Source organism: Stylophora pistillata, chromosome 13 (assembly GCF_964205215.1).
Source record: "Stylophora pistillata chromosome 13, jaStyPist1.2, whole genome shotgun sequence".
NCBI classification, from domain to species: domain Eukaryota; kingdom Metazoa; phylum Cnidaria; class Anthozoa; order Scleractinia; family Pocilloporidae; genus Stylophora; species Stylophora pistillata.
The window spans coordinates 19,184,115-19,196,834 of record NC_142531.1 but is presented as its reverse complement, the minus strand read 5'-3'; the positions used below and the strand labels follow the sequence as shown (position 1 = coordinate 19,196,834).

The 12,720-nt window shown below is 38.6% G+C and overlaps 1 protein-coding gene and 1 pseudogene across 1 annotated transcript in view; both read right to left on the bottom strand.

Annotated features, from left to right (window-relative positions):
- LOC111336854 (notchless protein homolog 1) overlaps positions 1–12,720 on the bottom strand; it is a 32,713-nt gene that overhangs the window by 242 nt on the left and 19,751 nt on the right. The window lies entirely within an intron of this gene.
- Positions 10,353–12,720, bottom strand: part of LOC148717985 (uncharacterized) — a 2,836-nt pseudogene continuing 468 nt past the window's right edge.

The following is a 12,720-nucleotide window of genomic DNA, read 5'->3' as shown; positions in this document are numbered from 1 at the left end:
GAATTTGGGGAGGGATATCTGTTTGGCAAGTTCTTAACGTAGTAAAATATAGGCAGAAAGAATAGAGGGGGTAATTTTCTAAAGAAAATGTGGTACTGTGTAGGTTGGGGGTATAAAAAGATAATCTGGTTTTATCAAATGCGTTGATAAAGTACTTGGTGACTGTAAACAGATTCTAACTGACGTTTCGAGTGTTTGCCCTTAATCAGAGGGAATCGAGCTCAGTCAGCTTTAGAAACTCTTCACATTAGCAACTCAGTTAATAAATCAAATTGTGTGTAGAAAGCCCAGCTGACGAAGTCCCGCAGAAAAAAAATGTGAAAGAATCTGTTGTATCATCGTTAATAGATTCTTAAGATCTAATTTGAAATTCTCTCTTCTTCTGCTACAATTCCTTAATGAGTTTAGAGAAATTGTTAGAAAATACTCCCTAACCGATACGTTTATCAATTCCCATCGCTTGTTAGTGAGGTAATGTGTAGTGAACTTGGGCGGAGAAATTACCCGTTTATCATCTCTGAGAGGGTGAAGTTACGAATTTAAATCAATTCTTGTTCATAAAGATAATATTATCTTCCCCTAAAATTCGCGAGCGCCAAAATCCAACATAACTATCTTCATTACAAGCAAATGTGTTGATACGCTTTTGTACTATGACATCAAATTTAACGCACGTTAAAAAATCCCCTACATTTTGAGGACTTTGTCTTTTCCTCCGCTTGCAACTCTGGTACCATCTGGGCTCCAATCGACTATTATACACGTCTATTATACAATCTATTATACACATCTATACACAGCTATACACAGCTATAGAGGGCAACACGCAGCTACACATGGTTATACACAGCTATACACATCTATACACAGCTATACACGGCTATACACAGCTATACAGGGCTATACACAGCTATACAGGGCTATACACAGCTATACACTACTATATAGAGTTATACACAGCTATACAGGGCAACACACAGCTATACACGGTTATACACAGCTATACACATCTATACACAGCTATACAGGGCTATACTCAGTTATACAGGGCTATACACAGCTATACAGAGTTATACATAACTATACACGGTTATACACAGCTATACACATCTATACGCAGCTATACACAGCTATACAGAGCAACACACAGCTACACATGGTTATACACAGATTTACACAGCTATACACGGCTATACAGGGCTACACACAGCTATACACTACTATACAGAGTTATACACAGCTATACAGGGCAACACAGCTATACAGGACAACACAGCTATACACAGTTCTACACATCTATACACAGCTATACAGAGTAATAAATAGCTATACACAGTTACACACAGCTATGCACAGCTAGACACAGCTATACAGGGCTATACAGGGCTATATGCAGGTACACAGGGCTATACACGGCTAACCAGGCTTATAGACAGCTATCCACAACTCTACGGGGCTATAAATAGCTACACACAGCTCTACATGGCTATACACAGCAATACACGGCTATACGCAGCTACACAGGGCTATACACAGCTCTACAGAGCTATACACAGGTATACAGGGCTATACAGAGCTATACACAGGTATGAAGGGCTATACACGGCTTTACACAGCTATCCACGGCTATACAAAGCTAAACACAGCTATACACAGCTATACAGGGCTATACACATCTATACAGAGCTATACAGAGCCATACACCGCTTTTCAGTTATACATGGCTATACACAGCTATACATGGCTCTACAAAGTTATACAGGGCTAAAAACAGGCATACAGGGGTATACACAACTCTACAGGGCTATACACAGCTATACATGGCTATACACAGTTATACAGGGCTGTACACAGCTATACACACCTAGACAGCGTAAATCAAGGCTTTCATCATTTACGTAGGTTGAATTTCGTGTGTGTGATAAACCCTCCAAATCGAGTTTTAGTATGAGCAGTTTTGTATCGTCTATTTCGCTTTTCTTGTTACCGTTTGACACTAAACCACCCCATTATCATAGGGAAACTCTTTTTATTCGTAAGTTTCAGTAGTGGTATTTTCTATGTAAATAGTATTGTAAGTAGTATCGTTTGTAAAAAAAAAACCGTTCTGTGGCATTGCTGTCATGTTTAAAACAAATAAAAAATATTTAAAAAGTTTTTGAAAATTTAAACATACCATGTGATTGAATCAGACAGTGATTAATCAGATTTTTAATAAATCTGAAATGTTTTCATTATTGTGATTTTTGAATTTTTTGAAGGAGGTTTTAAATACCCAACAAGTTCTTCTCCTGGAGACACATATTGAGTATTTCGTAACTTCAGTGTTCAAATTGGCTTCTTCAGTCTTCGTTATTTCGCAAACATGACTCATAACATGACTCAAATTGGCTTCTTCAGTCTTCGTTATTTCGCAAACATGACTCATAAGGCTAGGGTCATAAAGGAAAATATAAATTTGCTGAATTACACGCTTTTATTCTCCTTGATATCTGATTTTGCTGCAAAAAGACGAGCCTACTGTGCCCTGCTTCACGTACAATTCTTAAGAAGGGAGTCTGCATTTGCTTAAGTTGCTACCGTTTGAATTGACAACTAAGTAGTGGATAACCTTTTCTTGTCTAGCTTTTTTGTTTGGCAGGTTTTGTACGATCGCTTGAGCACTTAAGTGCGGCCTATTCCGGAATAAGAATTCAATAGTTTTCTAAAGAAAATCCATTTTACGGCATTTTTACACTTATTAGATGACAAACTGATCCTTAAGTAAGGTCTAACAATATAATTTTTGAAAGTAACGCCATTTTAATTCAACGCTCGCAGAAATTAAGGTGTTAATCTTTTTAGTTTTTTCTTATACTAGAAGACACAATTGCGCACAGGGTAGTGAAACGTAGTTCTTTGTTTTCTCCAATATCCACCCTCTCGCCATATTGTCTCCGAAGTCCTTCCAATCATTTCTTTGCATGTCTGCGTTAAGTCTGCCCTTTTTCCCTCTGCCTTTGGTGATTGATAAGCTATTGGACGACTTTGTTTGATCCTACATCTTTATCAACAACTCATGAACATGGAATGCATAGGTATGCGTACTTCTATTTCGACTAGTTTTATAACCTTGTGGAAATCGCCTGTTGTAAAATTCATACAGTACACGTAGTTAAGTTATTGGGCGTTTATATTCAAGAAGACCTTAAGTGGAATTCTCACGTGAGAGAAATGACAAAAAAAGTTGCCAAACGCCTGTATTTTTTAGCGCAACTATAAAGCGTTCCCAAGTTCCACCTGAAGAACTAGTTCAGTTCTATGTTGCCTGCATCCAATCTGTTTTACTTTATGGCTGCCAGGTTTTTCATTTTAGTCTATGTAACATAATAATATAATATCTAACCTTAAGTTTAGAACGAATACAGAAACGTGCTCTTAGGATAACTTTCGGTTACGAAGTGCATTACGTAGATGCCCTGGCACGTTCAGGCCTCGTTACGTTGGAGCAAAGAAGGACGGAACTATGTAAAAAACTTTTTGAACAAAATTGTAGATAACCCCCTTGATGTTCTGCACCCTCTTATTCCTATCAACGAGAGACCAACTAAAGACCTCAGGAACGCTAGACCATACCGTGTAAAGCCATGTAAGACCAATAGGTGTCGTGAAACTTTTATTAACAAATGTGCAGTTCTTTTTTAGCGATTCAACTGCACTGATTTCTAAGATTTTATATTTGTAGTCATAGTCGTAGGATTATTGTAATTGTAATTAAATTTATAAAATCTCCCCTTCTATACATTGTAAACCTTAGCAATTCAGCCCATGCTGCTATTAAGGTATTGACTAAACCATTCTTCTTCTTCTTCTTCTTATCCTTCTATACAGCCATACAGGGCTATACACAGCTAGACACGGTTATACACAGCTATTCACGGCTATACACGGCTACACCAGCTGTACACAGCTATACAAAGCTATATAATTTGGATATATCAACAGAGTTGAAATGGTAAATTGGCCACCGTAACGATTACAAAAGCTGACGTTTCGAGCGATAGCCCTTAAAGCTATACACAGCTATACAGGGCTATACACAGCCATACAGGGATATACACAGCTAAACAGCGCCATACACAGCTATACAGGGTTATACACAGCTAATCAGGGCTATACACAGCTATACTGAGCTGTACATAGCTATGCATGGCTATACACAGCTGTACAGGACTATGCACAGCTATACAGAGCTCTAGACAGCGATACAGGGCTATACACAGCTATACACAGGTATACACAGCCTATACAGGGCTATAGAGAGCTATGCAGAGCTATACAAAGCTATACAGAGCTATACACAGCTATACACAGCTATACAGGGCTATACACAGCTATACACAGGTATACACAGCTTATATAGGGCTATACAGAACTATACACAGCTATACACAGCTATACACAGCTATACACAACTATACAGGGCTAAACTGACAGCTCTACATTCCTAAATAGCGCAACTTAAGGGTTTTATCATTTACATAGGGTGAATTTCATGTGCGTATGAACCTTTCAAATCGAGTTCTGAAGAACAGTATAGCAATTTTGTAGAGTGCGTTTCGCTTTACTTGTTACCGTTTGCCACTAAATCATCTCATTATCATAGGGAAAGTCTTTTTATTCGTCAGCGCCAAGAATAAGAATAAATTCAAGTTAGGTGAATATATACTCGTTTGGCTCGAGACAAACTATATTTAGAAAATTACATCGCCATGAAATCAGAGGATGAAAGTAATTTTATTACAGAATGGGGTTTCTCATCAAACTTTTCATGTTTTTTAAAACTTTTTAATCAATGGTAGTCTTTTTGTACTATTATAATCAAAGTTTAGAATTTTTCATTTAAGTGGTACTAAGTTTCAGTAGTGGTAATTTCTGTGTAAGTAATATTTTAAGTACAGTAGTATCGTTTGTTAAAAAAAAAAAACATTCTGTAACACTGTTGTCATGTTTATGATAAAAAAAAATAAACAATTTTAAAAAAGACAAAAGCCCTGAGATTGAATTCGATAGTAATTAATCGGACTTATAATAAATGTGAAGTGTTTTCATCGTACTTTTGAATTTTTTTAAAGGTTTTTAAATACCTAAAGAGTTCTTCTCCTGGAGACAGATATCGAGTATTTCGTAACTTCAATGTTCAAATTGGCTTCTTCAGTCTTCGTTATTTCGCAAACATGACTCATAAAGCTTGCGTCTTAAAGGAAAATGTAAAGTTTCTGAATTACACGCTTTTATTCTCCTTGATATACGATAAACAAATTACACTACTCCTGCTTATTAGAACGATGTTGTTTGATCTTACCTCTCTATCAAAAACTCATGAACATGGAATGCATAGGTATGTCTACTTCTATTTCGATTAGTTATAGCTTATTAGGTTAACATTACATAAACAACAGATGCACAGCTATACAAGGTTATACAACTAATCGAAATAGAAGTAGACATAGTTATGCATTCCATGTTCATGAGTTATTGATAGAGAGGTAAGATCAAACAAAACCGTTCGACGGCTTATCAGTCGCCGAAGGCAGAAGGAAAAATGGCAAGCTTAACGCAGACATGCAAAGAAATGATTGGAAGGACTTCGGAGATGATATGGCGAGAGGGTGGATATTGGAGAAAACAAAGAACTACGTTTCACTACCCTGTGCACAATTGTTTCTTCTAGAGTAAGAATAAACTAAATAGGTTAACACCTCAATTTCTACGGACGTTGAATTGAAATGGCGTAACTTTTAAAAATCATATTTTTAGACCTTACTCAAGGATCAGTTGGTCATCAAATAAGCACAAAAATGCCGTAAAATGGATTTTCCTTAGGAAATTATGGATTCTTATTCCGGAATAGGCCATAAATACCATTATTAAGTGCTCAAGTGATCGCAGAAAACCTGCAGAGCTAAACGAAAAAAGGTTATCCGCTACCCCAAAGGTCAGTTCAAATGGCAGCAACTGAAGGAAATGCAGACTCTCTTCTTAAGTCCTCGTGTAGCAGGTAATCTGTTCTTTCGAGTTATTACATCTTTCTTTCACACACCAATTGCCTTTTTTCCACGTGTTTATTTCTTTGATAGCACACTTTTAAAACAAGTAAAAGAGAGAATGCCGTCATCGAGGGAATGGAGAACTATCATTGATATATACATTGATTTGCAGATAAAATCTAATTTGAGAGCTTCATCCAAAATATCTCTGGTCTGTTTGCAGTTTGATTTTTCATTTTTAGCTGCTGGTGTTTTTAGACACAGGGGACAAAACCACTTGTTAGGTACTTTTGGAATTTTCAAACAAGATAAATGAAAAGTAGAGATGCTTGGTCTGTGCATGTTACCACAGGCCATCTAGCAGCTAGTCTGCAAAAATAAGCAGAATTGTGATAAGGGGATGAATGAGACAAACTTCACTTTTGAGTATACCACCTTCCCAAAATTCCTGGTAGCACACAGTATCTCCAGAAGTTATTAAGTTTGGGAACAACAGAGTGCCAGTGGCTGACATCAGGCAAAATTCTTTTACAGAAGAGATCAATTTGCTCATGAAAACCACAAACAAGAAAGTCACAATAAAGCTTTTCAGCAGTGAATATTTACTGTTGGATTTGGTAAAAATAGGCATGAGTTGTATTTGTTAATATACTGCTCCAACTCTGTATCCTTTAAACAATAGGGGCATTTGACCTCCCCACATCCATTCCCACAGCAATCACACCTACACAAAACGTCAGGTGTGGCATGTAACCATGGATATTGTTTATTGGTAAACGTGCCACATTTCGTTACCTGAAAGTTGATGTGCTTTTTCATGATCTTTTCATAAGTTTCAATAGCAACACTTTCATGTTTACAGCCATGTTCTGTAGACTTCTATACGCCTTAAAATAGTCCTTACTGTAATAACTCGTGTCAGGCACCAAAAACAACAATAAATCCATGGATTTGACCAGAGGCAGGCACTCTGGATCGTATTTTTTGTCTGATAACAAGAGAGGGTCGATTCCAACACAAGAAATCTTCTCTAAATAACGTTTTCTCACGTGGGGATCGAGTGTGTTCGCATAATCTGAGAGAGGATATCCCGCCATGTTGTAAAACGTGGAACACCAACATGGCGAGTCAACTTTCCCGCGAAATTTGTGACGTCATGTGCAAACGCTCTATACGAGTAATTCAGAAAACTATTGTGGTCAATTAAACATGTTACAAGTTGTGAAGCAATCATCCTCGGAGACCCAGGTGCTGTGAGTCGATTTCAAGTGAAGGGCAGAAGAGCCCCTGGGGACATTGTCTTACAAGACTAGTTCCAAACGGTCGCAGTCGTTCTGTCATGTGATTGGTGCCAGAAAATCTTTTTGTTTTTCTGCCCAATCAGAGTGAAGTGTGCTTTAGAGTCCTTTCGTGTGTTTTAACACGCACATATATAAGAAGCTAAGTTGCTCGCTTTGGTTGTTTAGGCCGTGCGACGGAGCATTGCTCGAGGTGAAAAGTCCCAGGCTCAGAACACAATGTAAGAGAAATCGATCAGATTGTCCGCAAAAACCTCACCGGAAACTATACTGAATACTTTCTCAGGTATCATAAGAGAACGTGTACAAAAGTTTGCGAGGTTCGTATAAAACACGATGGTTGCAGGCGTTGATATGTCGCTTTAAACGTTAAACTAGATGTAAGCTTAAACCTTTCTAGATTTTTTTGTACAATTTGCTGTTATTGAAACTTTGCCAATCTCGTGAAGTTATTTCGTCGCACGGGCCACGCAGGTATGTCGAGCAACTTGCGCTTATGCTTACTTAGCTTTCTGTGCACGCCAAAAATGATCTAATCTTTGCTTTGTAGTGAAGTCTTTCACAATATGGCCAAAGTTGCAGAGAACGTTAAGTTCGTGGACGACCTCCCGCAAGCACTTACAGAAAGCTTAGCTGTGTTTCCGGTTAGCTAATTGAACTCTGAACAAAAACTAATTATCGAGAACATCGTGGGAAGGAGAGATGTTTTCAAACAGTTACCGAAGGGGTTTGGAAAGAGTTTAATCTTAATCCTAACCCTAGTTTAATCCTAGAGTGTTCAAATTCTTGAGCTCGAAAGACCACGGATTCCGCTCTTGTACTCCCTTGGTCATTGTCATTTCACCTCACTTGTCGATTGTTGAAGACCAATTTAAATACCTTTGATCATTGGGAATCGATGCTGCTTTCATAGGGGAAAACAAAACCAAAGACAAGGAAATAGTTGATGGAAAGGGCGGGTTTGCTTTATTGTAAATGTCAGCTCAGTAAAGGGTTATCTACCCACATATAATAAAAAAAAGTTTCCACGCTTAGCTTTTTCTTTTTTTTTTTTACATTTTGGCGCGCACAGAAAGCTGCGTAAGCGCCAGTTACTCGACATACCTGCGTGGCCCGTGCGACGAAATAGCTTCACGGGATTGCAAAAATTTCAGTTACAGCAAATTATACAAAAAATTTACACTGGTAGAAAGATTTAAGCTTACATCTCGTTTAACGTTTAAAGCGACATATCAATGCCTGCAACCATTATGTTTTATACGAACCTAGCAAACTTTTAAACACGTTCTCTTGTGATACCTGCGAAAGTATTCAGTATAATTACCGGTAAGATTTTCGCGGACAATCTGATCGATTTATCTTACATTGTATGCTGAGACTAAAACTTTTCACCACGGGCAAAGCTTTGTCGCACGGCTTAAACAAACATAGCGAGCGACAGAGCTTCTTGTATATGTCCGTATTAAAACACACGAAAGGACTCCAAAGCACACTTCACTATGATTGGGCAGAAAAAACAAAGATTTTCTGGCACCAATCACATGACAGAACGACTGCGACCGTTTGGAACTAGTCTTGTAAGACAATCTCCCCAGGGGCTCTTCTGCCCTTAACTTGAAAGCGACTCACAGCCCCTGGGTCTCCGAGGATGTGAAGCAATCTGACATGAACGAGTTCTCATATGATTAGTAATACCTTTTCGAACATAAACATGGGATGCACAGCGTAAACCTTTTGTTATAATAGCAAGATACAAAAGAACAAAAATAGTCATAAAAGATCTATGTTATCACTCAATATTGACACAAAGTTGTATTTTCTTCGTAATTTCTCTGTGGATTGAAATAGTGATCAATGCCTCTTAAGTGTGCTATTTTAGCCGCTAACTTGGCTGTAGACTTCGCAGCTATGTTTAGAGACTTGTCCATAATAGCAGGTGACTTAGCCACAAAATCATAAATATCATGCAAAGTTTTAGAATTTAGAAAAAGTCCCTGACTTTGCAACACGTCCCGGCAAAGCATCAGACAAAGGGTTTTAATGTTTCTCCAAGGTCCACCATTCACCTCCGCATTTTGATCTTTCATGAACTTGGACCCCTTTTTCCTTTTATATGGAGGGACGGTCGCTTCTTTCGTTTAGGGGTTTTTCCCAGGTTAGCTCGAGCTTGAACAATGTTTCCACAGTCGAAGCATCCGCAGACTTCGGTGCATCCGACGCCACCCGCTACACACGGACACTTCGACTTGCAGAGACCGTCTCGACACGACTTGTGACTTGCATTTGGTTCTTCGGCTCCTTTGCTCTTTCGTCCAACTCCGCACGTACAGGTTCTCTTCAGAATCTTTTTTATCATCACCACTTCATTGGAATTGCATGGATATTGCAACTATAACGTCTGCACAAGCGGGTACAAGATTGGTTCATTTTGTGGCATGGGCATTTAACAGAAGCACAGAAAATATCTGACTCATTTCTCTTGTTTTTGCTGCAAGTGCATCTTGTTTGCGTCGCTTGTTCGTCAACATCATTCTCACTTGAAACTTCCGAAACGATGAGACCAGGTCAAGAATTAATACAATGGTTTTCGACCAGGTTTCGACAAGATAAAAGTCATTACTATATACTAAAGCAGCGGATAGCGTTGAAGGTGCGCTCTCATTGGCTACTTAAACTCAGAATATTTTTTGCTATGTACCTCCGAGCAACTCGCGAGTTCTCACTCCCTCACGTGCAGGGACTAAATTGATTGAAATCATCTTTTTGTGCTCTATTATCTCACTGTTTTAGTGTGTACTAAAAACAGCTATTCACCTTAGGGTCATGGCTAGCCACCTCCACTTCGGGGAACAGTTGTTTATTGTATCTTTAATAGCCTCAACTTACTGAGGTTGTTTTAGCACAAATGAAGAAAACATCGTTTAATCCATTAAATGATTTCCGGCTCAATTTGATGAACGTATGCATTAACAACTTAGTACTGGTACAAGACTTCAACCCAATAAAAGTGTCAACATATCGGGAGGATCTCGAAAAATTGTCAGTCCAACTTCGATATGTAAGGAGGTATGTAACATTATCAGAATTCACTATTGCTAATTTAAGCTGGGTTTATTGAACAATTATTGAGTACCTTTTGTGGTATCACAGTGGCCGGGCCCAGAAAGATCATATACGATGTAAATGGGTGTGGTGGTTAGGAATTAGTGTGGTAGGAATGGCACCGTGGGCGTTGAAGGGAGAGCGGTAATAATCACAATTGGAATTTTCAAGAGTTTAGCTCTTGCTTTCGCGCACAAATCATCAAATTAATTTGCAAAAAATCCGTCTTAGCTAAATTTGTAAACTTCCTCTAACTCATTAACGCCAGTTGTCATCCAGTCTGTATTCTTCAATGTTATCAGAGGCTTCTTTCACAAACAGCTCCCTAAGTCTGTGTGTATCGAAGACTTTACTAATTCCTAATCCAAAGGCGGTGCAGTGCTCTTCGATATGTTCCCCGTATTCCCTCAACGGTGTCTATTGAACTGTGAGGTAACTGCTCTGAAAAAACAGTTTCCATCTCTTTCGATCTTGTCAACTTCAAGGTTAAAACCCGACAGATTCCTTAGCAAATTATCCATGTGTTGAGCAGTTAAGTTTAATTCCAAAGAATTCATCTTCTTCTCTCCTTCTATATAAACTTTTCAGTTTTAAAACTGATGGACCAAAGGAAAGCCCGGATATCTACCGTTTTGTTTTTACATCTTTCCGTAAAAGTGTCTATAAAATCTTGGAGATGTAGAACTCTCCGGACGATATAATCTACAATACTCTGGGTTTTAAGTTGCTCTACGAGTCCCGGAGAATTTACGTTACTCCGTGTGTTCACGAAGTCCTCTGCACAAGAAATTTCAAGTTGCTTCATGTGTTGTAGTGGCGATGAAAGGTTGCCTTCTCTAATTATTTCAACTGGCATAACAGGCTTAGCTTTCGAGGTTAATCTGTTAATTCGTCGTTTGCAATTCCAGGAAAACAATGCACAACTCATTACAATTATCGCGAGTTCTGGTTCAATCTTAGAGACACCACAGAGAAGTGATTAAGTAAGTAAGTAAGTAAGATCTATTAATTGTTTGTGGAAACGTTCATTCTTTTCTGTTCCACACAAAGGAGGTATGTCCGAAAGACATCCTTTTTGCATGTGTTTGCGAAGGCATTCTAGTTGATGGAGAGGTTCCTTAGGCAAAAGATCCTTCAAAGAATACAATAACCGTATTAGGTTTGCCTTGATCTCATATGAGCCAGGCGTACTCGTCCTTTTTTGTGTATCAATTTCTCCATTTCGACGTAAAATGAGAGACAATTCAGAGGAAAACTCCTTGCCGTAACTTTATTTTTCGCAAATAGTTTGAACTATTCTTGAGTATGCATGAAACAATTCCGATCTAATTCTTACTCCTGGATATGACTCATAAAGCTTGTGTTATAGAGGAAAATATAAAATTGCTGAATTACACGCTTTTATTCTCCTTGATATACGGTGAACAAAGTAGACTACTCCGGCTTAAAGTGTTAACATTACATAAACAACGATACGGAATCAGATGCACAGCTAGACAAGTTCATATTTTGTTGGAGAGCGTGCAAAGGTTATCCTAAGCTCATTATATTTACTAGGATGAAGTTGGAACTTGTTGTTAGCAGACCATGTAGATACCTCATCGAGGATAGACTGTGCATGACTAGACCCTTTTTTCTCCACTATCTCTATGACTGTAGTATCGTCCACGTACTTAAAAAGGCCGTTCGAAGTATCTGCACTAAAATCGTTTAGCATAACGAGGAACAGCCAGGGGCCCAGTTTGGTACCTTGACGGACTCCTGCACGTACTGAACGCCATACGGAAAAGCAGTCGTTCCCTAGTTTGACTCTTTGCTGCCTTTTCGAGAGGAAGACTGCAATCCAATTTACGATGTAAGGATTAATATCATATTGCAAAAGCTTGGCCATCAACAGACTATGATCTGTCAAGTCCAACGCCTTATTATAATCTAGAATAAAGGCCCTTACACAGTTCCTAGTTCCATCAAGAGCGCGAGTCCAATTATGGAACATGCCAATTATGGCATGCGTAGTAGAGGAACCCGGGATACATCCAGACTGGTCTGGGCGTAGGCTTTTCAGAACGGCAGGCTTCACATGCTCTTGGACAACAAAATGTTCTGCGATTTTCGATAAAGTAGGAGTAAGCGAAATAGGTCTAAGATCTTTCTCGATGTCTTCTATGTTTTTAATTTAAGCAAGAGGAGTGACATTAGCGCATTTCCAAATTTCAGGCATAGAGCCAGTAATAAAGGATGTATTTAAAACCGAACAACTGAGCAAGTTCGAGAGCAAACTCACGTAATAC